Source organism: Macrotis lagotis, chromosome 1, assembly GCF_037893015.1.
Source record: "Macrotis lagotis isolate mMagLag1 chromosome 1, bilby.v1.9.chrom.fasta, whole genome shotgun sequence".
NCBI classification, from domain to species: domain Eukaryota; kingdom Metazoa; phylum Chordata; class Mammalia; order Peramelemorphia; family Peramelidae; genus Macrotis; species Macrotis lagotis.
The window spans coordinates 735,661,265-735,687,551 of NC_133658.1; the positions used below are offsets into that span (position 1 = coordinate 735,661,265).

At 38.5% G+C, this 26,287-nt stretch overlaps 1 long non-coding RNA gene and 1 pseudogene across 1 annotated transcript; one reads left to right on the forward strand and one right to left on the reverse strand.

The window, feature by feature from the left end:
• Positions 1-1,839: 1,839 nt before the first annotated feature.
• On the reverse strand, positions 1,840-3,310 carry LOC141523809 (dnaJ homolog subfamily A member 1 pseudogene; annotated as a pseudogene).
• A 214-nt stretch (positions 3,311-3,524) lies between these two features.
• Positions 3,525-26,287, forward strand: LOC141523816 (uncharacterized). The gene is made up of 4 exons (XR_012478608.1): positions 3,525-3,709; positions 5,688-5,766; positions 13,209-13,366; positions 26,037-26,287. It is a non-coding gene; the product is annotated as an uncharacterized LOC141523816 (long non-coding RNA).

Consider the following 26,287-nt stretch of genomic DNA (forward strand, 5'->3'; position numbering starts at 1 on the left):
TTGGCACTGGAAATCAACTCAGTATGGGGTAGTGGGAAGCAGTGAAGTATGATGGAGAGAGCACTTGGTTCTGACCCAGGTGACCTTAACCAAGTCACTTTACTACTTTGACTTTCATTTCAACATTGACAAAATGGTGATCAGAATTCTTGCTCTGCCTGCTTCACAGAATGATTGTGAGAATCAAATGAAATACCACAGGAAGTCCTCAAAAAAAAACTTTACAAATTCCTGGAAATGATAGAGCTAAATGAAATCTTTTATATCACCTATCCTTAAGACCTGGTAGGGAAACCAAGGTACAGAGGCACCAAAATAATTGCCCCAAGTTATACAGCATATACAAAGTAGTGTTTAAAGAAAAGAGTTGTAAAAGTCAATCAGTCACCTCACTTAAAATAACTAAAAAAGATTCTCTGACTCTGATAATCTTTATCACTTGAGAACATCGAAGTTAAATCAATTAGTCAATCAAAGTAATTAAGCGTTATACTCTCATTCATACCCAATGATCTAGTCATAGAATAGTAAGCCAATTTTGGAACCCAGAATTTGTGGCTCTGGTGATATAAAGGAAAAAGGAGTCCAAACAAATCCCTGAGAAGGAATTACTTGGGGGGGGGGGGGGTTGTGGGAAGAACAAGATTCTCTATCTCCCCCATCCCCTTTTGACCAAAAAATACTATAAACTTCAAAAGATCAAAGGATTTGGATTTTTCATTGGGGGTCTAACTGTGGCTCCAGATGACCTGACAGCAGTTTGAGCAAAGGACCAATTGGACACATTGAGGGCAAGAAGCTTCAAGATTCCCAGGAGAAAGCTCACCTTAGGCTAAGTTTCATGGGGCTTGAGTCTTGAGGTTTCTACCTTCACAACATCTTTTATATACTTCTCTCCACTTATACAACTGCTACCCTGATGTAGTTTCTTATTACTTCTTAACTGAACTATTTCGACAGCCTATTGGTCGGTCTTCCTGTCTCTAGTCTTGTTGTTCATTCATTCAATTGTGTCCAACTCTTCATGATCATGAACTATAGCACACTGGGCCTTTCTTTTCTCCACTATCTCCTGAAGTCTGTCCAAGCTCATTGCTTCCACGACACTATCTATACATCTCATTCTCTGCTGTCTGCCTTCAATATTTCCCAACATTAGGGTCTTTTCCAATGAATCCTGCCTTTTCATAATATGGCCAAAGTATTTAAACTTCAGGGCAGCTAGGTGGTGTAGTGGATAAAGCACTGGCCCTGGAGTCAGGAGTACCTGGGTTCAAATCCGGTCTCAGACACTTAATAATTACCTAGCTGTGTGGCCTTGGGCAAGCCACTTAACCCCGTTTGCCTTGCAAAAACTTAAAAAAAAAGTATTTAAACTTCACATCCAGTATTTGTCCTTCCAATGAATGGTCTGAATTAATTTAAATATTGGCTTATTTGATCTCCTTGCTGTCCAAGGGACTTTCAAAAGTCTTCTCCAGCACCAAATTCAAAAGCATCCATTCTATGGTACTCAGCTTTTCTTATAGTACAGCTCTCATAACCATACACTACTACGGGAGACACCATAGCTTTGACTTAAATGGACCTTTGTTGACAAGGTAAAGTCTCTGCTTTTGAGTATGCTGTCCAGATCTGCCATAGCTTTCCTTTTAAGGAGCAAGAGTCTTTTAATTTCATGGCTACAGTCACCAACTACAGTGATCTTTGAGCCCAAGAATGTAAAATCTAACATTACTTTCATTTCTTCTCCCTCTATTTGACAGAAAATAGAAAGTGATGGAACCAGTTGCCAAGATCTTAATTTTTTTTAATGTTAAGCTTCAAGCCAGTTTTTTTTTATATTACTGATTTTATTAACTTTTTAAAAACACAACTATAGTTGAATATTACAACATAACCAATAGCCAGTAATGAGTGTGTTATGATTGTATCCTTCACTCATTCACTATTGCATATAAAAGCCAGAATGACAATGAAGCATATTCACTGGCCTCCATTAAGAGATTTCACACTGAACCCCACCTCTGGGATGATGCTCCTCGTCCTCATAAACTTCTCCATTGTAATGGTGTCTTCTTTCTTGTGACCGGTCAAAGTCCACCAATTCTACCTGATCCATATCTTCAGTCTCCTCTACTTCCAGTCTTTCAGGCAGTAACTTTTCCAACAAAGATAGTTTATCTGATGAAAGAAAGTCATTCTTTGGGAAGTTTACCTTAAATTCAATTATTAAAATTCCTTTCTCAGAAGGTTGACAATAAATTGGCATTCCTTCATTTAGCACACATTTGATATCTTCATGCTTAACAATCTGACCAGGGTGAGAAGTAATGACTATAGTTCTATTATCAAGAGTTGTTATTGGTTTCTGAAAACCACACAGTGCTTCAACCAACTCGATATCCAAACACATGAAAAGGTCCTCACCTAGTCGTGTAAATATATCATTGTCCTTCTGATCCAAAATAATGATGACATCTCCTGGCTCAAGTCCTGGCTCCTGTTCACCTTCACCCTCGAATATTATCTTATCACCATCTTTCATGCCCTTGTCAATATGAACCTCTAGAATCTTCTTCTCTCTAACAAATTTTCTTCCATTACAGTTTTTACATACATCTATAGGGCTTATTCGTTCTCCAAGTCCTTGGCATTCCATGCAAGTTGATTGAATTTGCTGAACCACTCCAGGTCCTAGCTGATTAAATTTTATTTGCATTCCAGTACCTCTGCAACTGGGACAGCAGTCTTCAGCTTCTGTCTTACCATCCCATCCTTCACATTCATCACAAATTATGTTCTTTTGCAAAGCCAATTTTCTTGTTGCACCATTATACAAATCTTCTAAAGTCACTGACAACTGGTGAATAACATTCTTACCTCTCCGTTCCCTTTGTATTCTTCCACCTCCTCCAAAAAACATTTCAAAGATATCCATTAGTGTACCAAAGCCACTACCAGAACCACCCTCTTTGATGGCTTGTTCTCCACCTTTGTCATATAAGTCTCTTTTCTTTGCATCAGAAAGCACTTCATAAGCTTGAGAAATCTGTTTGAACTTTTCTCCTTCATCTGGATTCTTATCTGGGTGATATTTCAAGGCTAGTTTTCTATACGCCTTTTTAAGTTCTTCCTGGGAGGCATTGGGTTTTATCCCCAAAACATCGTAATAATTCGTTTCCTTCACCATTTTTTTTATAGCTGGGGAATGACGCTGGCGGTATACTGGGTGTAGAAATGCCCAAGTCCAAGGTAGGGTGAAAGAGGACGGCCCAGGAGCCGGTTGGGATGTTAAAGGATCGAGTGGAACTAAAAGGAGACGGGGGAGGGGTGGAAAGTTCTTATGGGCGGAGCTCCAGCAGGGGCAGCTTCGCTACACTCCGCTTCTCCTCGAGTTTTCTGGAAAGTTCCCTGAGTCAGTTGTTACATTTCTCTCTTACGGGCTCATCCAGAGGCTTCCTAATTTCTGGTCAACTTTACCTTAAACCCGGGGATTAGAATTTCTTTCTCATAAGGTTTGGCGATAAATTGGTCTACCTTAATTCAGCCCACCTTTGGTATCTCCCTGTTTAACAATCTGAAGAGGCTGAGAAGAAATGTCTCTAGTTCTGTCATCTAGAAGTTGTTGTTGGTTCCAGTCCTCTCCAGCCAGTACTGGCTGTGACCTTCAGTCTACACAAGCCACCTACCCTCCCAGGAGCCCCAGGTAACTCTCTAGGACCAATTCTATTGCAGTAGGAAAGAGGTGCCTCAGTTTTGAGATCTGTAAACCAATGAGCTCACAGATGGGGACATGGACCCACATACCAAAGAGCCCTTTGTATTGGAACAAGACTCTGGGGCCACCCTACTGGGTTTGGAAAGTTATCACCTGAGGGCCATACCTCGGCTTGTTTATCTTTCTTTAGGAGGCCTTAATTCTAGCTTTTGATTCATCCAGCCTGGGATTTCTGCACATATAATACTAATTATATTAAATATGTTTATAATAATATAAAATAAATAAGTCTCTCCCCACTTAAATCTGTCCAGACTCCAAAGGTAGATCTTCCTAAAGCAGATGTTAAATTATACTACTCCTCCTTCTTTCCCCTCCCTGCACTCTAGGCTGAGTAACTTTTCGGTGGCTCCCTATTACATCCAGGATCTAATTAAAGATCTTCTGTTTTGCTTTTGAAGTTTTTTACAATCCTGTTTCTTCCTGCACTGGCATTTTTCTGATGCTTTAATTTCTTCCACACAGCCCAGTGACATTAGCCTTCTTGCTGTTCTTCACATATGAGACTACCTTCTTATTCTGTGCTTTTTTCTTTGACTTTCACTGATGTTCTTTCCTCATCTTCACCTCTTGTCTTTCTTGTATTCCTTAAAGATTTAGCTCAAATCCCAATCACTGCTAATGCCTTTCTTCTTCTTCTTCTTCTTCTTCTTCTTCTTCTTCTTCTTCTTCTTCCTCTTCCTTCTTCCTCTTCCTTCTTCTTCCTCTTCTTCCTCTTCCTTCTTTTTCTTCTTCCTCTTCCTTCTTCTCCTCTTCTTCTTCCTCTTCCTTCTTTTTCTTCTTCTTCCTCTTCCTTCTTCCTCTTCCTCTTCTTCTTCCTCTTCTTCTTCTTCTTCTTCCTCTTCTTCCTCTTCCTTCTTTTTCTTCTTCCTCTTCTTCTTCTTCTTCTTCCTCTTCTTCCTCTTCCTTCTTCTTCCTCTTTTTCTTCCTCTTCTTCCTCTTCTTCTTCTCCTTCTCCTTCTCCTTCTCCTTCTCCTTTCTTCTTCCTTTTTTTTTTTTAGGTTTTTGCAAGGCAATGGGGTTAAGTGGCTTGCCCAAGGCCACACAGCCAGATAATTATTAAATGTCTGAGGCCAGATTTGAACTCAGGTACTCCTGACTCCAGGGCCAGTGCTCTATCCACTGGGCCACCTAGATGCCCCTAATGCCTTACTTCTGATATTATCTCCGAGTTGCATTAGATTATATATAGTACATGCATAACTGTTTGCATAGATTAATCCCCATTTGACTAAGAGTTGTTTGAGATAGATATTTTTACCTTTTTTTATATTCATGCCACCTAACAATGGTTGGCACATAGTAAATGCTTAATAAATGGTTGTTGCATACCTGACTCAGGAGTTTGTTCTTTAAGCTTGACCTCACTTTTCACCAGGATTTTGTGTGTATTTGTAAGTGTGATACATATTTTTTGGTGGGTGGGTGTCAGATACTTATACCAACTGTTCTTACCATATCACTAAATACTTATTTATAAAAGTTAATTAAGCCTTGTTGGCTAATTGATATCATCTGAAATTGAGACTGTCTACCATGGGTGCTCATGAACTTTATTTTTTTTATTTTTTTAGATTTTCTTAAGGCAAATGGGGTTAAGTGGCTTCCCCAAGGCCACACAGCTAGGTGATTATTAAGTGTCTGAGACTGGACTTGAACCCAGGTGCTCCTGACTCCAGGGCCAGTGCTTTATCCACTACACCACCTAGCTGCCTGCTCATGAACTTTAGAAACCCCACCTCCCAGCTCCAGGACCCTGAGTGGAGTTATGGTAGCTGTCCTCAGGTGATCTGACTTTTCAAAGCTAGTAGGGATTGGGAATGTTGCCCAAGAGTCTTGATCCAAGTATAGAGGGTTCTTTGCTATATATGTATATTCCCTCACCTGTGATTTCATTGGTTTACAGATCTCAAAGATGAGGAAACTCATTCTACTGAAGTTCTTCAACTAAAAGTCTTAGAGCGTTGTCTAGGGGCACTGGGAAGGTAAGTAAATTGAGTGGGATGAAGGTCACAGCCAGTATGTGTTAGAGATGTCATTGGAAGCCAGAGCTTCCCGGCTGCCAGGTAATTATTACCATGTTTTCAGTCACAGCAATGAACCATACAATATAAAAATGATATAGACATTTCTTTTTAAAATATTAAGATTCTATTATCTACATTTCTAGCTTCTGTGTCTAAAATTTTTCTCCACCTTGTATTCAATATTACCAGACATTTTTCTGTACAAAACATTTTGTGATTTCTCTATTACCCCCACTGTAATTCCTAACATATTCTTTGTATATATTCATGAGTAGATTTTCAAAGTCTCTTACTTCATTGAGATTTTGGTTCCATTTCTTATTTGTGAGCCAATTTTCAATCTAGTTGCATTTTCCATTGTAACAAACTGTTTCCTGGCCATTGTGCAGTTGATCTCTTTTCATTAGTTCCTGTAATGGAGCCACAAAGTTGTCTGTTGATGTGATTTATGATGAATGTCAGAAATCACATCCCCAAACAAGTTCCCCACTGAGACTTTGTTCCAGACTTAGGCTTTATTTTCTTTTTATTTTACGAGGCACTTACTCCTATCCTCACCAATCCCTGCATTCTCTCCCCTATAGCCTTATTTCATTCTCTTGCCTATCTCAGTAATGACCATTCTTTTTCCACAGGCCCAATTACTACACTCTCAATCATCAAAACACAAATCAGCTCTCATCTTCTCCCAGAAGGTTCCAAATCAGCTGAAAGAGAAATTGGATTTGTGCCAGAACCAATCAGATTAATGGGCATCCTTCTTTCCTCTTCTACACATGACAAGAATCTAATCTGTACAATATCACATTTTCTGGTTGGGGATCTTGTTCAAACCAGAATAGATGTTCCTTTAAGTCAGAGATCATTTCTCTGTTTTATTTTGAATTTCTTGTTCAATGATGTCTAAACCAGAAGTTCTTAACCTTTCTTGTGTCATGGACCCCTTTGGCAGCCTGAGGAAGCTCATGAATCCTTTTCAGAGCAAAGTTTTTAAATGCATAAAGTAGAATATGTAGGGATACATAGGAACCAAAACCTAGGATGTTAAAATTCAGTTATCAGGTTTTTTTTGGATTCCAGGTTAAGAATACATAGGCAAAACAATGTCATATGTGATCCCTCAGAAATACAAATTCTGGGCGGCTAGGTGGCACAGTGAATAGAGCACTGACCTTGGAGTCAGGAGTGTACCTGGGTTCAAATCCGACCTCAGACACTTAATAATTACCTAGCCGTGTGGCCTTGGGCAAGCCACTTAAAACCCATTGCCTTGAAAAATCTAAAAAAAAAAAAGAAATACAAATTCATTTGAATTATTTAAATTTTTATTTGTTTTATATCTATATCATGAGAGCCTTCAAAATTTAGTAGAAAGAGGAATTTAATTCTGTGAAGTTTGTTCCTTGCTTGAGGAGATCTCTAGAAGCAATGAGTGGTTCACAAGCTCACAAGGTGTTATAAAGTTGCACTGTATCTGGGTTAAAATTCTACTACTAAATTATTTGTTGTTACTGAAGCAGCAAAACGTGCACTCAAGCTATTGCTCTCTAAGAAAAATATCTAGTGGTAGCACTTTACATATTGGTACCAAAATAGTTCATGCCCTCCAAATGATCCCTCTTTGAGAGACAAAAAAGAGATAGACAGACACCTTAGACTTCACTGAGGTTTTATATGAGCTTGGTATAAGTGTGGTTTACAGCCAAACGAACCCATATATATATATATATATATATATATATATATATATATATATATATATATATATATATATATATCTTCATACAAACACTTATGTGAGTATGCAGTATGTATGTGTGTATGTGTGTGTGTGTGTGTGTGCTTGCACATGTGCCAGAAAGCCAGATAAAGTCTTTTTGTCTTTTTTTTCTTTTTTTCTGAAGGCAATCAGGGTTAAGTGACTTCCCAAGGTCACACAGTTAATGTCTGAGACACTATGTGAACTCAGGTACTCCTGACTCCATGGTCAAGTCAGTACTCTATCCTCTGTGCCACCTAACTGCCCCTCAAATATAATCTTTAGTTTTTCCTATTCAGTGATAATTTGCAAATGTTCTATCTAACTTTTTTTTTTTTACTATTCTTTGTTTCTTTTCCCTTATCTCTACATTATTTTCTTAAGCTATCAAGACTCTGGAAACATTACTCACAATCAGGTAGTTTTCCTGTCATGTAAGTGGTTCAAAATTGAGTCCTTCATCTCCTCCCAGGAGATAGTCCTACATATGAGGTATGATAAAGAAAAAGTGGGAAGAAATAATCTTGGAGCAGAACCTTATGAATTTAAATAATGTAGCAATGCCTTCTTTTTCTTAAAAAACAAAATATTGAGCAGAAGTTCACATAAACCTTTTTAAATATTAAAATGCTTGTGTTTAATGATTATTAACAAATAAAAAAGAAAATTTCATTAAAAAAGGATTCTCACCTCAAAAAAAAGAATAAAATCTAAGATTTTCATCATTCACTTTGATGATCACTGAAAATCTACAATTAAAAATTCATTCCTTTGGTAAGGAAAGAATAATGTTTTAGTCTTATATGCTAGTACAGTAAGTTTAATATATTCTATGGTGAACAGATTTTGACAGCAGTAGAGTGGGAGAAAACTATGAGGATATTGGGAATCCAAAGGAATGGAAAGAAAGTACTGGAAGGAGAATATAAATTTAAAAAAAACCTAATTACCTCATTATTTTGCCTAGATGAAGCCACCAAGTGAATGACTGATGTTTGCATATCCACAAGATGGGAAAAGGACAAGTTGATCTTAAATATATAGTGTTTTGTTATTACAAAATAATTCTGGGCCAACCCCATCTTTAAACCACAGCAGCATATAATTATAGGAACTTTGAGCAGCTTTATATATTGGGAGAAAAAAAAAAGGTATTTAGAGTCAAAGGTTCAGGTTTCAAACCCTGTTTCTGCCACTTTCTTCTTTGTGACCTTGGATAATTCGCCAGAAAATTACATACTGACATTGCTGGAACACTGTGGTACCTAACTGATACAGGAGGGAACCAGATCCATAACACTGACTCCCATGGCATCCGGACCTTCACCAAAAGTCCTATGTACAAAAAACCATGGGATGAAACAGAAAAGGCAGTGAGAAGGATGTCTAAGTATAAAATTCCTCTCACTATAATAAAGATAATGTATAAGTCACGCTATCATTCATTGGATGTTATGGTTGTCTTTGATTATGAAGGGTAACAAATTTAAGTGGTTGGAAGTGACCTTGGTCAATTTAATAGAAGATCCTGGCCAAGACTAAATAGTCAAGAATAGCCTGGGAAAAAAACCTTATTCATCTTGTAAGTTTGAATTAAGGAGGAAAGGAGTAGGTATTGAGGTTTTGCACTTTTTGTAAGGACTGACTCTAGTTTCTAACCAATGAAGTGATATAACTGAGCTGTGAATAATCTGGTAAATTGTATTGTCCAATCATCTTCACTTCAGGTTACCTTAGCTACGAATTTCACTCTAAGAATTTGCTTGAAAGTGATGAAGCATCAGGTGGAGGTTAGATCTTTACCCCCAGATTCTTTAAACTCAACTGGAGATTCATTCTCAATGTAATTTCATGATGAAAAATGGCAAATTTTACTATTTGTATAATCCAAATAACTAGCATAGCACCACAAGAAGCATTTGGATCATTTTGAGGAGTCTGCCATAATCACGAAGTTGCAAAGAAAGATGTTACCAGAGTACACAGAGCACTGAACCAGTTCTCAGGAAGACCTGAATTCAAATCCAGTTTCAGATACTTGTTAGCTGTGTGTTTTGGGCAAGTCATTTAGCCTCAGTTTGCCTAAGTTTCTTCACCTGCAAAATAACAGTAATAATATCACTCACCTTCCAGGGTGGTTGTGAGGATCAAATGAGATAATCATAAAGTACTTTTACACAGGGTCTGGGCATATAGTAAGCATTGTATATTATCATCATCATCATCATTATCATCGTCATCATATACTATCATCTTCAGTAGTTATTATTCTTCCTCTAGTCCTGCAAAATTAATATAGATTCTTCACTTAGATTTCTTGGTCATTTCCAAGAGGAAAGTAGATGCTTTTTAGTGTGTTTATGTTAAGGAGCCTGGCTTGTACCATAATTCTTTATAGGCTCTTTGTTGTTTTGACATTTCAGTCGTGTCTAACTCTTCATGACCCCATATGGGATGTCCTTGGCAAAGATACTGGAGTGGTTTGCCATTTCCTTCTCCAGCTCACTTTACAGATGAGGAAACTGAGACAAATAGGATCAAGTGACTCACTCAGTCACACAAGCTAGGTAGTGTCTGAGACTGGATTTGAACTCAAGTCTTTCTATCTACCAGATCACCTAGCCCCCTGTATGAGCTCTGTAGGGTAACACTCAAGCCCGTGCATCAGGTATAGCTCTAGGTAAGATTTCTGTAGTCCCTAAGGTCACCCCCCCATTCCTATATGGTCCCCCCAAAGGAGTCTTTCATGGTTCTAGAGTCACTCTGAAGCATTAGTTGTGATCCTCCACCAATGTGTTTAGCTCTATTTTAATTCAAATCAAGGCATTTTATGAAATGGCATAGGGAAAAAAGTAGCAACAAAATACTTCTTCCAAGGTTTTAGAGTCTACATCTTGCAAACAGAGGCACCATTAATGAGGAGGGTCACCTTCATTGGGAAGAAAGTAGACAAACCTTGGAGAAAATACCTGGAATGGGGGTGTGCTTGTGGAGGGGCACACCCAAGAACATGTGGGTGTTGGATGCATATTTTGAAGGACATATTTCATGTCACCAGTGCTATTGGGTTACTTGTCTTCTGGTAATGCCATGATGCCATCCTCTGGGCTGGCTTCTCTGGTGGTTTTGTACAATATACATAGTCTGTTCTGGACGTATTTACTTTCTGGGTTGTGCAGTCTTTACTTGGCTTTGCTCTGAATACTTTAACCCTTCTCCTGTTTGGTCATTGCCAAGTGTGGTTTCAGGAGGCAGATAGTTGTGGGGAGCCCCTCCATTCGTAGCTTTTTGCTTTAGCTGGAATGCTAAGTTAGGTCCCTATCTCTTCCTTGTAGAAAAAACAGACTTTTTGTATCAAGTTTTTCCTGCTGCAGCTATTTTTAGAAAGGAGAACATACCTAGTAATTGGACTGGGAGAGGGGAAAAAAAACGCCTTCCTAGGGAAAAACCCTTTCTGGCTTTTTTCCTCATGAGCAAGTGGCCTCTTTGGCTTTTTTTAGAATAGATTTTCTTCCCTAGGTGGGGATGCTTTGCCTCAGACTAAATTTTTTGGAACACTTGAGTCAGTCACTTCCTTTTTCATATGAACTACATCCCAGGTGATATGCATGTAGTGTGGCCAGGATAACTTTGGAATAATAACATGTTTTGCTGTTTTCACTTGTGATCCCATTTGTGGTTTTCTTGGCAAAGATTGGAATGGTTTTCCAGTTCATTTTTCAGATGAGAAAACTGAGGTGTAAGTGACTTATCCAGGATTTAATAAGTATCTGAATTCAGATTTGAACTCAGGTCTTTCTGATTCCAGGCCCAGTCTCTATCCATTGGGCCACCTAGCTGTTTTCACATGGTAGGCATTTAATAAATGCCGAGGTAGCTAGATGGATAGAACACCGAACCTGGTATCAGAAAGACCTGAGTTCACATTTGACCTCAAACACTTAATAGTTGTGTGATCACCAACAATACACTTAGCCCTGTTTGCCTCAGTTTCTTCATCTGTAAAATGAAAAGGAAATGGCAAACCTCCAATAGCTTTGCCAAGAAAACCACAAATGGGATTACAGGGTGTCAGATATGACTGAAATAAATGCTGATTGAGTGATTAAATTAATAGGCAAGGAATTCTTAACCTGGGAACCATGAACCTGTTCTTTTATTATTTTGATAACTATATTTCAATATAATTATTTTCCTTGTAGTTTTTATTCACCTTATTTTAGGGATTTAAATAAATTATCCTGAGAAGGGGTCCATAAGATTCACCAGATTGTCAAATGGGACTAACTAAAAAATGGTTAAGAATTTCTGTTCTAGAGAGACATGATTTCAGAGCTTTCTCATGGGTCCTGCTCCTCTGCTGGTATTTAAAACCCTCTACAGCCTGATTTCAAACTACTGTTCCAGACTAATTAGACATTACCCTCCTATTCATATAATCTACAGCAGCAAATCACACTCCTTTCTGTTCTTCACATATGACACAAGTAGTCCTCCCATGCCAAAAATGTACCTATCCTGCAACTTGATGATCTAGAAATTCCTTTCTAATTCAGCTCAAGTGCCATATTTTCTATAAAGACCATTCCTGATGCCCCAAGTGTTAGTGCAAATGTCCCTCCCCCTAAGTTTGTATATATATTTATATCATAATGTCTCCTCTGACAGAATGGAAGCTCTAGTTCAGGGCAAAGCCTGTCTTATTTTTGTCTTTATGTCCTTAGCTCCTAACACACTGTTGGTATTTAATAAATGTTTGTTAATTGACTGATTGAACCATTGTGTTCAATAATTGGAAAACACTTCAAAAATTATATTTTTGTTGGACTGAGCAATCAGGACAGGAGACTGGAAGGATAGATGGAGTTCTAGGTCTACAACAGCCAGGTTCAGAGTCCCCAGATACATTGATCTTGACTTTTCAATTAATTCTATTAAAAGTCAAAGTTTAGAGTAATCTAGAGAGCAAGGGCCTGTGAATTAAAGAAGAAAAAAAAGGAAATGGGAAGGCTTTATCAACTAGAGAAACAAAACAGAAGAATTGTTTATCCATAGGTGCAGATTTAGCCTAGGAAACTATAAAAAATGTAGCTGGATTATTGTGTCCTGAAAAAGAGTGAGAATCCTTCCTTCCCTACTTCCAACACTGGGCCCAGTGTTGACTGAAGAAGGTGAAAGGGATTTGCAAGAACTGGAGTACAGTTAGGAATCTCAGGTAGCTAGAAGCAAATTAGAGACCATCTAATCCAAGTCTTTCATTTATAAATGAGGAATTTAAATCCAGAATCATTAAGCATCCTCATACAGTTATAAGAAGCAGAGTCAAGATTTCAAGTCAGACCCTGCCCCTGAGTGCTCAGGGTTTAAGGTAAATCATCAGGAAAAGTGGTAAACTGATCACAATTCCCTTTTAGATCTTAATAAGAGCCACCTATCTCCTGCCTGAATGCTAAGCTTGAGGGAGAAGAAATTGTGAGTGGTGCTCAATGAGTTGAGACTTCAGGAGAATGGGACATGGGAAATCACCATGGAGTAGAAACCTTTGGGCCCTTGATGAAGGCCTTCTATTGTGGTATTTCTTCTTCTTGCAAACAGTAACAGACTGAAAGCAGGGTTCTAATGACCTATTTTTGATTCCCAGGGCAAGCTCCAAGATATGCATCCTCGAATAAATGGTTTAAGAAAAATTTGGTTGAGTGGAGGACCTTAGGACCTGACCAGGCTATTTCACCAGAGAGGCTGCAGCCTGAACTGGGAGATGAGGCTAAGAGAGTTCCCAGGAAGCAGCCCTTAGGGGAGGTAACCTGTATCTTCCTATTTAGCAAATACCTTTTCTAATTATGTCCCAAGTTTTATTGTTTTTATGTTGTGGAAATTTTACATGGTCTGTCAACACCTTCAAATTTTGGACAAAGAATAGACTGCTTCATTCTAATTATGACTGGTCTAAAGGATGTTGGAAATCAAGGTTACCAAATTTTGTAAAATTCAGCTGCCTATTTATGGAAAGAACAAAAAACCCTTTGAAGGAGGTGTGTGTAGCTGCTTACATTGAGAAAAAAAGCTTCTTCCATTTCTTCGTTTCAATAAAATACAACATTATCTCAAATGATAACTCAATAGGGATTGCTGTTCCCTTTGCCAATATCTTGTATTCTGTGGGCAAACAGAAACTTGGGTGTACTTAGGTACTAACTCAGCACACAAGAGAATAATGTTGGAAAGACACACTTTTTCCCCCTAAATGTTTCTGCAGACATTCCCATGAAGTATGTACTTCCTGACTTAAACAGAAGGCAAGAACTTTTAGCTCATAAATAGTAATTGACTAATGAGCTTAAATGAAATAAAATTGTGCTGTTCAAAGGGAGAACAGGCTTCCCTGAGGGAACCAAACCTGGATAGAAAAGCTGGGGCTATTGTGTGAGGTTAGGTGGAGTATTTTTTACTGGAGATTGACAATTTTCCTGAGCAGGGAAGCTGTGTTAGCAAGTGGGGGCCCCAGCGGGCAGTTCAGAGCGCAGCATCAGACAAGCCCTCCTGGGGAACCCTTCCAGGCCCTGCTTGGGGAGAGGCTAGAATGGGAATAGTAAGCCAGTTGCAGATCGACTACCAGCCAAGAGATTTAGCAGAGTCTATCAATTTGCTGAAACGTGTGAACACTGGAAGCACCAAGTGAGGGTAAAGACAGGATGGCAGAAGGGAAGGGCTCATCCGAGTTGGGAGGAGGCAGTGAAGACACAGACAGGCTGGGGTAATGCAATGGATTTTGGGGGGACTCCATTATATAACAAATATTAAATGAATTAGGTTGAAGCAAGAGAATTCTGAGGGGACACAGAATATACAACCCAAGGCCATGAGGATGTATGGCAGATGTCTGAAAAGAGCTCAGCATCCAACAAGAGAGTAGGGAAACCGATGCCTTATGACACTGGGCAACTCAGCAGGGCTGGTTTAGTTGGGAAAGCTCAGCCCTGCTACTTGATCTTCCCCTCCTCTGCTCTGGGAGACCCCCAATGAGGAGACCCTTCTAACTCACTCTATGGGTTAAGAACTATATGAAGGAATCAAAAACAAGCAGACTGACAGACAGACACAGAGAAAGAAACAGATAAACAGAACCAGAGAAAGGAGAGAGAGACAGAGACAGAGGGAGGAAGGGGGGAGATAGACACAGAGACACAGAGAGACAGACAGAGAGGAAGACAGACGGAGACAAAGAGGCATAGAGATGACAGGAGAGGAAGGGGGAGAAAGGAGAATACCAGGGGGAGACAGAAACAGAAAAACAGAGTGAGGTGAAAGGAAAGAGAGGGGGAAAAATACACAGAAGCTGATTTGATTTCTGAATGTTTTTCTCATATTTTTTCATCACACGTTCTTTGTGGGACTGGTATCTTGTGAGTAAGGGGTCAAACCTTGAATATAGAGCTTGGAGTCCTTTTCTCCCTTTAATGACACAGAAATCAGAACTTAGGTTGAACTCAATCATATCTAACTGAGCAGATAGAGATCATTCTAGCCTTTTATGCCCTTCTCTTCCCCTCTCCCCCTCCCCCTCCCCAGGAATAGCTTCTGACCCCAGCCTCCTGTTGCTCTAGGCAGGAATGAAAGTCTCCTTCAGAGAAGGGGAGGGGGTGAAGAGATTTAGAGATGTCTATTCTGACTCTATTCAGACACACAAAGATACCCCCCATCCTACACACCAGGCTTCATCACATGTGAGATTTTTCATTACACTTAAAATAGAATGTAAAGTAAATAGCAAGAAGAAATAGTATGGCATAATGAATAGAACCCAGGGCTTAGAATCAGGAGGACCTGAGTTTGAATTTTGCTTCAGACACTGACTAGACATAGGACTGAGCAAGTCACCTGTAAAAGAAGGGGGTGGGTCTCAGTACTCCTTTTTAACTTTAGATCTAAGGAATAAAACTAAGCAGTAGGTACTTTTGGCACCTATGGCAAGTGGCTGCCCACTTCAGATGTCAGCAGGGGCACTAATCTGCTTCCCCCCTACGTCATCCATCTCATCCAAACCATGTCAAAGATATCATGGTTTAGCAATGGTAGCATTCTCAATCTGTGGGATCTCCGGTCTGTTCTCAGGCAGCCACCTCCCAAGGGCTATCTGGTGTACATCTAGCAAGAACAAAGATTCCTTCCCAGCTGCCTCTAAACACTGCTAGCACTTCTTCCTGGATTCCCTCCATAGCCTGGGCATTGACAATGCCCTTTCCCACACATTCACCAGCAGAACTTTGGGACCCTCTTGCATTAAGGACATATCTCTAGGCCCCAAAGCTTGTGGGAACATGGCAATCCTATGAAGGGGTTTGTGGTGGATGGAATCCATGATTACCCATTACCTACCCTACTTTGACTCCAAATTCCCTATGTCTTGTACTACTCCCCATATCTAATACCATTGCCAAATTAGATACTCATTGGTCAATGCTATATTTTTTTTGACCTAGAATGTGATTTCCCAATTTCTTTCGAATGAAATCCTTCCCATTCTTTTCTTTAAGGTCCTATTCAAATGCTACCCCCCCCAAGAAATTTCTTATGATATCTGTAGACAAAAGTAAGTTGCCTTGATCTCATATATGTTGTATTGGACTTAGTTGTACATATACATTTTCTTTTACTATATTAGACAGACATTCTGTCTTTCTGGGTTCTTCAAGTCTGTATTTGCAACTTTTTGATGTAGGAAATTTCTAGTAAGGAAATTATTTCTGAAAATATTATGTTTATCCTTGAAGAAGACCATGACTTCAGGGAGGTGATGCCTTGACAAGCATATGAATTGGATTTGAGTGAGGGGGCAGGGGCTGTGCTAAGTCACAAGCCTCACTTTCTCCTTGGGAAACATCTGGGTCCCATGGCCAGATATGAATCAGGGCAACTGGAGATGGCTAAATGACCTCTATGAAGATGATTCTTAGATCTATGTATCAAGCCCTTGTACTTCTCCTGAGCTCCAGGATCATCATTCGATTGTAAGCTCCTTGAAGGCAGGGACTATCTCTTGCTTCTTTGTATGTCCCCAGTGCTGAACAACCTGGTGCTGGCACATATAGGCACTTAATAAATGTTTATTGACTGGCATAAACAGCTGCCTTTTGGACATCTCAGACTGGATATCTTGCAGGTATATTGAACTCAATGTGTCTAAAACTGACTCATTATCTTTCCCCTCTTCTAAACTTTCCTATTCTTTTGAGGGTTGCCACCATTCTCCCAGACTCACAGGCTTGTTGTCATACACCTCTCCTCACTTGTAAATACTTCTTCTTTCCAACTTGGTGTCAGGTCTTTGCATTTCTGCCCTCGACATCTCTTGTCCATGAGCGCTCCTCTCTGCTCACACAGGTGTAGGCCCTCATCGCTCCATTACTGAATTGTTGGAATAAACTGCTGGCTGTACTTTCTGCCTTAAATTTCTCCCCCTCCAGCTCATCCTCAAAGTGATCTTCCTAAAGCACAGGTATGACTATGTTGCCCCTTAATCAATAAACTCCTGTGTTTTTTTTTTATTAACTCCAGGATAAAATATAAAATATGAATGTTTGGTTTTTAGCTCCTTTCTATCTTTTCAATCTTATATTTTATTCTCCCTCATGGACCTCTATGCTCACACAGATTTCTTCATGTTTAGTTGTTTTCAGTTGTGTCTGACTCTTCATGGTCCCAGTTGGGGTTTTCTTGACAAAGATACTGGAGTGGTTTGCCATTTCCTTCTCCAGTTCATTTTACAGATGAGGAAAAAGACAAACAGGGTTAAATGACTTGCTGGAAATCAAACATCTAGTGTCTGAGATATGAGTGGAACTCGGGTCTTTCTGACTTCTGTGCTCTATTCACTGCACCACCTAGCTGCTGAATACCAAGCATATAAGTAAACAACAAATAAATAAAGACAGTATATTTGTTTGGGTCCTCTTCCAAGCCTAACTGAAGTTTCTTCCCATTTGACCCAATTTTCCTTTATTTTCTTTTCTTGTCTTCTTACTAGGTCATAGAGGTCATGTAGAGGTTGAGTGATAGAACAAAGCTTTGGATTTTTGAACCTCTGACTGATCTCCTGTGCCAGTGAAAAATATAAATATGTTAAAATGGTTCAGAAAGGAGATGAACGCCAGTCAATCTACAAGCATTTATTAAGAACCTATTATATACCAGACACATGAAAAGATACTCAAACTCCTTTATAATCAGAAATGCAAATCAAGACAATAATAAGATGCAACCTCATGGCCACCAGAATGGGGGAAAAATAGCATAACTTGATGCAAATTTAATGTTGGGGTTTTGGCAGAACTGAAAATGCATTGCTGGAGGAATTACAGGCTGGCACAATCATTTCAGAGGGGCCATATGGTAGTATGCACTGAGTCACAGAAGTGATCATAGATTTCAGTCTAGCAATTCCAATGCTAGGACTCTATTGGAAAACCTCATAAAAAGGAAAAAGGTACCTCTCTGTATAGCAATATCTGTGGTCTACTTTCTTTGTAATAGCAGCAGCAACAATAACAGGAAGCAACCTATATGACCAACACTTGGAGCATAGTTGAATAAATTATGGTACTGTGGTGCTCTGATAAATGATGGTGCTGCATTCAATGACAAATATGGACACAAGGATATTTGGGAATGTTCCTCTAAGTGATGAGAACACCATTAAGCAAAACAAAAACTCTATTCACTGACTAAAAAAATTTTGTTTTTATTGTGGAAAAGAAAGAAAGAAAGAAGGAAAACTGGACTAGAGGTAGTGAATTTGAGGTAGGTTTGAACCCCTGACCCCCTCCCCTGGAGGTTTCTCATGGGCACTTCCTCTGCTCAGCATGGTCATCTCCTGGGAGCCTCCTCCCAAAGGTGAGCCCATTTACTCCTAACCTGGCTCAGACAGTAACTCTGGTCTACTTCTCTGCCTTTATCTCTCTCCCCCTCTCCCCCCAATCTCCCTCCCATGAATGACCTCACTACCCTTCAACTACCCTGACTTTTCAGCTCTCTCTTTGATGTATTTTCTCCCATTAGAATAGAAGCTTTTTGCTTGCATTTTTAATCCTGTATGCCAATCATATACTTGTTACCTAGTAAGCAATTAGTATATGTTCTATAGATGGCACAGTGGACAGTGTCAGGCCTGGAGTCAGGAAGACCATTTCCTAGAGTTCAAATCTGACCTCAGATGCTTACTAGCTGTGTGACACCTGGCCAAGTCACTAAACTATATCTTCCTCAGTTTCCTCATCTGTAAAATGAGCTGGAGAAGGAAATGGCAAGCCACTCCATTAGCTTTCTCAGGAAAACCTTGGATGGGGCCACAGAGAGTCATACATGATTAAAAAAATGACTGAACCACAAGAACAAATATACTCTATTATCAAGCAAAAGCATTTTTCTTTCTTGTTAATTTGGTTGTGACTTATAGGTCAAAGATTTGAAGTAAAACATTTGCTGCTCGTTTTGTGTGTTAATTGTTTTGCTTTTAATGATTGCTTTTGTTGATAATTACTTTATGATAATTTTTAAAAATACAAATATCATTACCTCAGTAAGAACTGATTAGTCCATGGCTGAGCAACCTTACTTTTAAAAGTTTTTATTCAAACAATAGACAATATATTTTGATTTAACATGTTAGTGAGAGCTTGGCTTCCTTGACTAAAGCATTTAGTAAACTCACAGGCGGCTGCATAAAATCGCCCTGCTCCAGCGCATAGGACCTGCAGCTGCATTTTGGGCAGCCCTGGATTTGTCTTTCAGAATAGCTCTTGAACTTTAGGTAAGAAAGAAGTGGAATTTAAGGGTGAGAGTGTGAAATGAAGGAAAGGAGGGAGACATAGCAAGGATAAGAACATCTGTGGTGAAAAGGAGGAAGGTAGCCCAAAGACAGATAGAGGATGTAAGGGAACTTAGAGGAGTTCTTGGGTCTGACCAAAGCAGGAGTATTATAGATATCATGTCTCAGGAAAGATTAGTAAATTAAAAAATATTGAGAGGAGGGCAACTGGATTGGCAAATGACCTTGAGAGCATCACAAAGGGAGCTAGCTGAAGGAAATGGGGATATTTGTTATAGAGAAGATTTATGATGGAAATGATACCTGTCTTCAAATATTTGAAGGGATATCATTTGGAAGAGGGATTAGATTTGTTCTATTTCATTTAAGAAGGCAGATCTAGTGACAGTACAAATTTCAAAGAACAATTTATATTTAGAATCAGGAAAATTTCCCTAATGTTTAGAAGTATCTGAAAATGGAATGGGTTACTTGGAAGTGGTAGATTCTACCTTACTAGAGATTTTCAGGCCTCCCTTAGAAGCAGATCAGCAGACACAGGGAGTCCTTTTAGTGTGGTCATCACCTCACCCTATCATCTAGAGTGACGTGAGGGCAAAAATCATGCAATTATATTTGCTGTAAGACTGTAAAATGTCTATCTGGTATGCCAGGAGAGGGGCCAAAGATCTAACCACTACAACTAATTTATCCCATCTAAACCCCCTCTTTTAAAAAAATTATTTGATTATTTTGATTATTTGATTATTTTTATTTTCATTGTTGTAGTGCTTTCCTGATTCTACAAACTTCACTCCTCATGAGTTCTCATGACCTCTCTTATTTCTCTGAATTCTTTATATTTGTACATTCTTACAAGTCAGTAATCTTCCATTAGTCAAATACCACAGTTTTTTTTTTTGACACTCTCTAATCCTTGTTGAGTACCTATTTTGTTTTCAGTTATTTGCTACTAGGAAGTATATATGTATGTGTATATATATATATATACATATACATACTTGTATATAGCATCTTTATAGATGCATTTATGTCCATATATATATTTACATGCACTTATATAAAAACATATATGCATGTTTTTACACACATATCAATATTTTTTCTTTCTTTGACTTCCTTGTTATCTGTATCTAGTAATTTAGTCCTCAAAGTATAAGTATTTTAATTACATTTTCAGCATAATTCTAAACTGCTCTTCAGAGACATTGGACTAATTCACAATTCAAGTAGCAGTGTATTTGAATGTTTGTATTACTGTAGGAACTCCTCTTGTCATTTTTTACCAATTGGCTGGTTTTGAGATGAAGTCTCAGAATAATTTTAACTTGTATTTATCTTAATGATTTGGGCATTATTTCAAAGACCTTTGAAAGCTTTATTATACCTTCAACCTCATCCCCAAATCAAGATAGTATAAGAAATGTAGGGGAAGTCATCTGCCCTTGTATCTCTTTAACTATGCCTTGATATTATATCTCCATTGAGAAATGGAACTGGTTGGTATAAGCAATTAAGCCTGAGAAATGAGCAAATATTTAAAAAAAAGCAGGTCTTGATTTATTCTTTTGTTGATTGATTGGATTTAAGAAAGTGGAGGACTAGGGTGGCTAGGTAGCACAGTGAATAGAGCACCAGCCCTGGAGTCAGGAGTACCTGAGTTCAAATGCGGCCTCAGACACTTAATAATTACCTGGCCATGTGGCCTTGGGCAAGCCACTTAACCCCATTGCCTTAAAAAAAAAATAAACTAAAAAAAAAAAAAAAGAAAGTGGAGGACAAAATCTCAATGATGCAACTTAAACTTAAACTTATATTGATCCAATTATTAAACATTTACCATTATACCTCTTTGAATTTTTATCTTGAAAGGGTAAGATTTTATTTAAGATTATACTTTCATATTATAATCAATTTATATCATACTCTCTTTTCATGTCCCCCTCATAGAAATACAATCCTAATGAGCTAAACTAGCATATAAAACAAAATCACTTCATGATCTATTTATACCCATATTCTCTAAGAACACTCCTTTCCACTGACCCAGGAGAAAAAAAAAACCCCAGCCTTGATGAGCTAAAGATCCATGTAAAGCAAAATCAGTTTGTAACCCATATATACCCACAGCGTCTAAGAACGCTCCCTCCAACTATATTCAACCCTCATGAGTTAAAGTATCAACTAAAGTATCATCACTTTCATGATCAATCTATACCCATACCCTCTAAGTATGTTTCTTTTAACTCTCCTAAGAGTAATACAATTCTCAAGCATTACAAATATTGTCTTACTGTGTAGGGATTATACAATTTAATGTTATTGACTGAATTTTTTTCTCCATTCTGTTTACTTTTTTAGGCATCTCTAGGGTCTTGTATTTGAAGTTTGAATTTTCTGTTTAGTTCTGGTATTTTTATCAGAAAAGTTAGAAAATTCTCTATTTTCTTGAAAATCCACTATTTCCCCTGAAAGAATATGCTGAATTTTGCAGGATAGTTGATTTTTGGTTGTAATTCAAGGTCCTTTACCCTACAGACCCTCCAGTCCTTTAATGTTGAAGCTGCTAAGTTCTGTGTTACCTCTGACTTTGATTCTTTGACATTTAAATTGCTACTTTTTGGCTGCTTGCAGGATTTTTCTCCCTTTGCTGAGAATTCTGAAATTTGGCTACAATATCTCTTGGAGTTTTTACTCTAGGATCTCTTTCTGGAGGTGATCAGTAGGACTATTTTTGTCTTCTTGTTCTAGGATATTAGGGCAGTTTTCCATGATAATTTGCTGAAGGATATTTTCCAGCTCTTTTTGATCAGGGCTTTTGGGTAGACCAATTCATTAATTATCTAATCTGTATCTATTTTCTAGGTTAGTCATTTTTCCTAAGAGGTACTTTACATTTTCTTCTATTTTTTCAATTTTTTAGTTTTGTTGGATAGAATCTTATTGTCTCATAGAGTCATTAGTTTCCATTTTTCCAATTCTAATTTTTAGGGTTTTATTTTCTTCAGTTAACTTTTGTGTTTCCTTTTCCAGTTGGTTAATTTTACTTTTAGATGAGTTGTTTTCCTATTCTAGTTGTTTAATTTTATTTTTAAAGGAGTTGATTCCTTTAGTCAATTTTTCATAATTCTCCTGCATGACTCTCTCTTCTCCATTTTTCTTCTTTCTCCCTTCTTTGGCTTTTAAAAATCTTTTTTTGAGCTGTTCCTTGAAGATCTTTTTGAATTTGAGACCAATTCATAAACTCCTTTGAGGCTTCTCATGTAGCATTTTGTCACTGCTTTCCTCTTCTGAGATTTTTTTTGTCATCCCTATTGCTTTCTATGTTTAGCAGTTTTTTTTTTTTCTGTCTTCTGCTCATTTTAGTAGTTGAGCTCTGCTCCTGGGGCACAGTATCTAGTTCCTGGCTTATTGCATGCAGCAGTGTGTTCCCTGTGGTCCAGTCCTGTCTGTAGGGCCGGTGTTCCCAGGGCTTGAACCTCATCCTCCTGGCTGCGGTTGGGGCCCTTCCTGCTGGCCCACTGGCCACTGGCCCATTATGCCCAAGAGTCTCCGGCTGGCTTTCCTGCTCTCCCAGTTGTCATGGGCTATTTACCCACATGGGACAGACCTTTACTGAAGGTCACTCTTGTTTTGTGGATCTGTATAGAGGCTTCATTTAAAGTTGTTTTGGCAAAAGCTCCCAGAGCTCCCTAGTTTTACCTTGCCATCTTGGCTCCAACATTACTTTTTCTTAAAGGGAAGTTAACCTATTTTTTTTAGCCTCCCATAAATGCAAAAGTTATAGGTCAGTATGGAGTTGTAGCGAAAATGAGGCCTTACAGAAAATGGCAGTGATCTGAGTTTTTATTAAAAATAGAAATAATTAGGAACATTTAAAGTTCACAAACTTTATTATTTCAAAGATCTGTGATCTTATTTGTTGGTACTTCTTCCACTGATATAGTCCTTCCACAACTCAGCAAACTATCTTTATGAGTTGCAATGACTCCAAAATTCATTACTGTGTGACCAACCTTATACCAATGCTCTCCAAACTCCAAATGGAAGCTAGTCCTTTAACATCAGACACAATAGGATGGGATTTCTGGAGTCTGTATTCTTAAGCTTTCCAACTTGGTAAGATCTTCAAGAGTTTTATTCTACTGAAACAGCTTTCAATAATTCAAGGCTATTTTTTTTAGGGTTTTTTTTTTGCAAGGCAAATGGGGTTAAGTGGCTTGCCCAAGGCCACACAGCTAGGTAATTATTAAGTGTCTGAGATCGGATTTGAACCCAGGTACTCCTGACTCCAAGGCTGGTGCTTTATCCACTACGCCACCTAGCCACCCCTAGTTGACTTTTTTTTAAATTAAAGGGTAGGATCTTGCATTTACCTCTCTAAGTATGGTGTATGTTGTTGTTTTTGTCCTTAAAGCTTAAATATATCCAAATGGGTCTGACTAGAGGTAACTTGCAGGGAGATAAGAACAGATATTTCTAAAATCCCTTCTTCAAGGAAGATTTTGATTCATGTCAGAATAGAAAGCAAGCGTTTGGTCCAAAGATTGGCTAAGATGCTCCCTTCAGAAAAAGGGGTCCCTATGCCCAAAGGGCAACAAAAATGAGCATACCCTTTGATCCAGCAATACCACTACTGGGTCTATAACTTGAAGAGATGATGAAAAAGGGTGAAAACATCACTTGTACAAAAATATTCATAGCAGCCCTGTTTGTGGTGGCAAAGAATTGGAAATCAAATAAATGTCCTTCAATTGGGGAATGGCTTAGCAAACTGTGGTATATGTATGTCATGGAACACTGATGAAACTAGGAGGGATGGGAATTCAGGGAAGCCTGGAAGGATTTGCATGAACTGATGCTGAATGAGATGAGCAGAACCAGAAAAACACTGTATACCCTAACAGCAACATGGGGGTGATGTTCAACTTTGATGGACTTGCTTGTTCCATCAGTGCAACAATCAGGGACAATTTTGGGCTGTCTACAATGGAGAATACCATCTATATCCAGATAAAGAGCCATGGAGTTTGAACAAAGTTCAAGGACTATTCCCTTTAATTTAGGGGAAAAACCCAGATATCTTACTGTCTGATCTTGTTATCTCTTATATTTTTTGCTTCTTCCTTAAGGATATAATTTCTTTCTCATCACACTCAATTTGGATCCATGTACAACATGGAAACAAAGTAAAGACTTGACAGATTGCTTTCTGTGGGGGGGTAGGGGAGGGAAGTAAGATTGGGGGAAAAATTGTAAAACAAATAAAATCTTTAATAAAAGAAAATAAAGACAAAAAAGAAAAAGGGATCCTGGGATAGAATTATATCTATCTGCTCCCTTAGATATTGTTAGTCTAGAGACATAATTTTTAGGTTCAAACTGTATTCCTGATCACTATCTTTAATGGAAAAGGAATGTCCCAAGCTGTATTTCCAACACTTGACTCCCTTCTTATAGATGCTAATTCTACTGTGAATCCACATAGCAAATAAACCCTTTTAACCAAGTCTACAGCCAAACAGAAATCTGATTATATATATAGGGAATTCATGAAGACTGCAGCCTCCTCTACAAGTTGGCCTTTTCCCAGATCCTTTCTCTTTTTCTTCAGGAACCTAAAAAGGGTTTGGAATAAAAGCATCTCGTCTCTTTCAAATCTAGAAGCCAGAAGAACCAGAATCTCTCTTCCTTTCTGTTTCCACCAATCTCATATATCTTTGGGGCATTGAGTAATCAATCTCTACCAATCAGGAGACAGTAACATACAATTAATTCTTTGAGCCTAGGGTTGCATCTCTATTAAATTTCTGCTTATTTGATTCAGTTCATTTTTCTATACTACTGAGATCTTTTTTGGATACTACCTGTGTTATCTAGCTTGTTAGCTAAACCCTCTCAGTTTTATGTCACTTGAAAATTTGTTCAACATGGCAAGCACTATGGAAGAATGAAAAAATACTGGAGTCTGGAGGCCAGTCTGAAGCCTAATTTTGCAGTTAATTTGCTATGTGACCCTGGACAAGTCACTTTAGATCATATGACCTCAGTTTCTTCCTAATGGCAATTTGGTACAGTGGAAAGAGCCTGGATTCAGAGGACCTGAGTTCAAATACCACTTCTGATGCCTATTTCCTGTGCGAAATCACTATTCCAGGACCTCACTTTCTTCAACTTTATTTTGTTCATTTGTTTGTTTTTTGCTTTTTGCAAGGCAATGGCATTGAGTGACTTGCCCAAGGTCACACAGCTCCATAATTATTAAGTGTCTGAGATCAGATTTGAACTCAGGTCTCCTGACTCCAGGACTTAGTGCTCTATCCACTGCACCACTAGCTACCCCTTTCTTCAACTTAGAGGGTTGGACTAGGTCATTTCTAGTTCTAGATCTATGATCTATAAAATTGGGAGGGAGATAGGACAGATTTTTTTTCTTTTTAATTTTTGCAAGGCAATGGGATTAAGTGACTTTCCCACGGTCACAAAGCTAGTAAATATCAAGTAACAGGCCAGATCTGAACTCAGGTTCTCCTAACTCCAGGGCCAATACTCTATCCACTGTGCCACCTAGCTGTCACTAGATGATTTTTAAGGGTCATTTTCAGCTTGAATAATCTCTAAATCATCTCTATTTCTACTCTTAAGCTCTGCAGAGGTCTGATGGAGAGCCAAAGAGGGATGAAGAAGAAGAAGGTAGAAAGAAGAGTAGAGGGAAATCATCAGAATTTGACTACTCCGGAGAATGGATGTTCATTAATTAGTCCAATGAACTGTGGAATAAGATATTTTTTTTGTAAGGAAAATAAGAGCTTCTCTGACACTTCCTTATATGTAAAATGTGGATACTTAAAGAGTGAAAAATGAAGGATTGTTGAGAGACTAGAATGAAATAATGT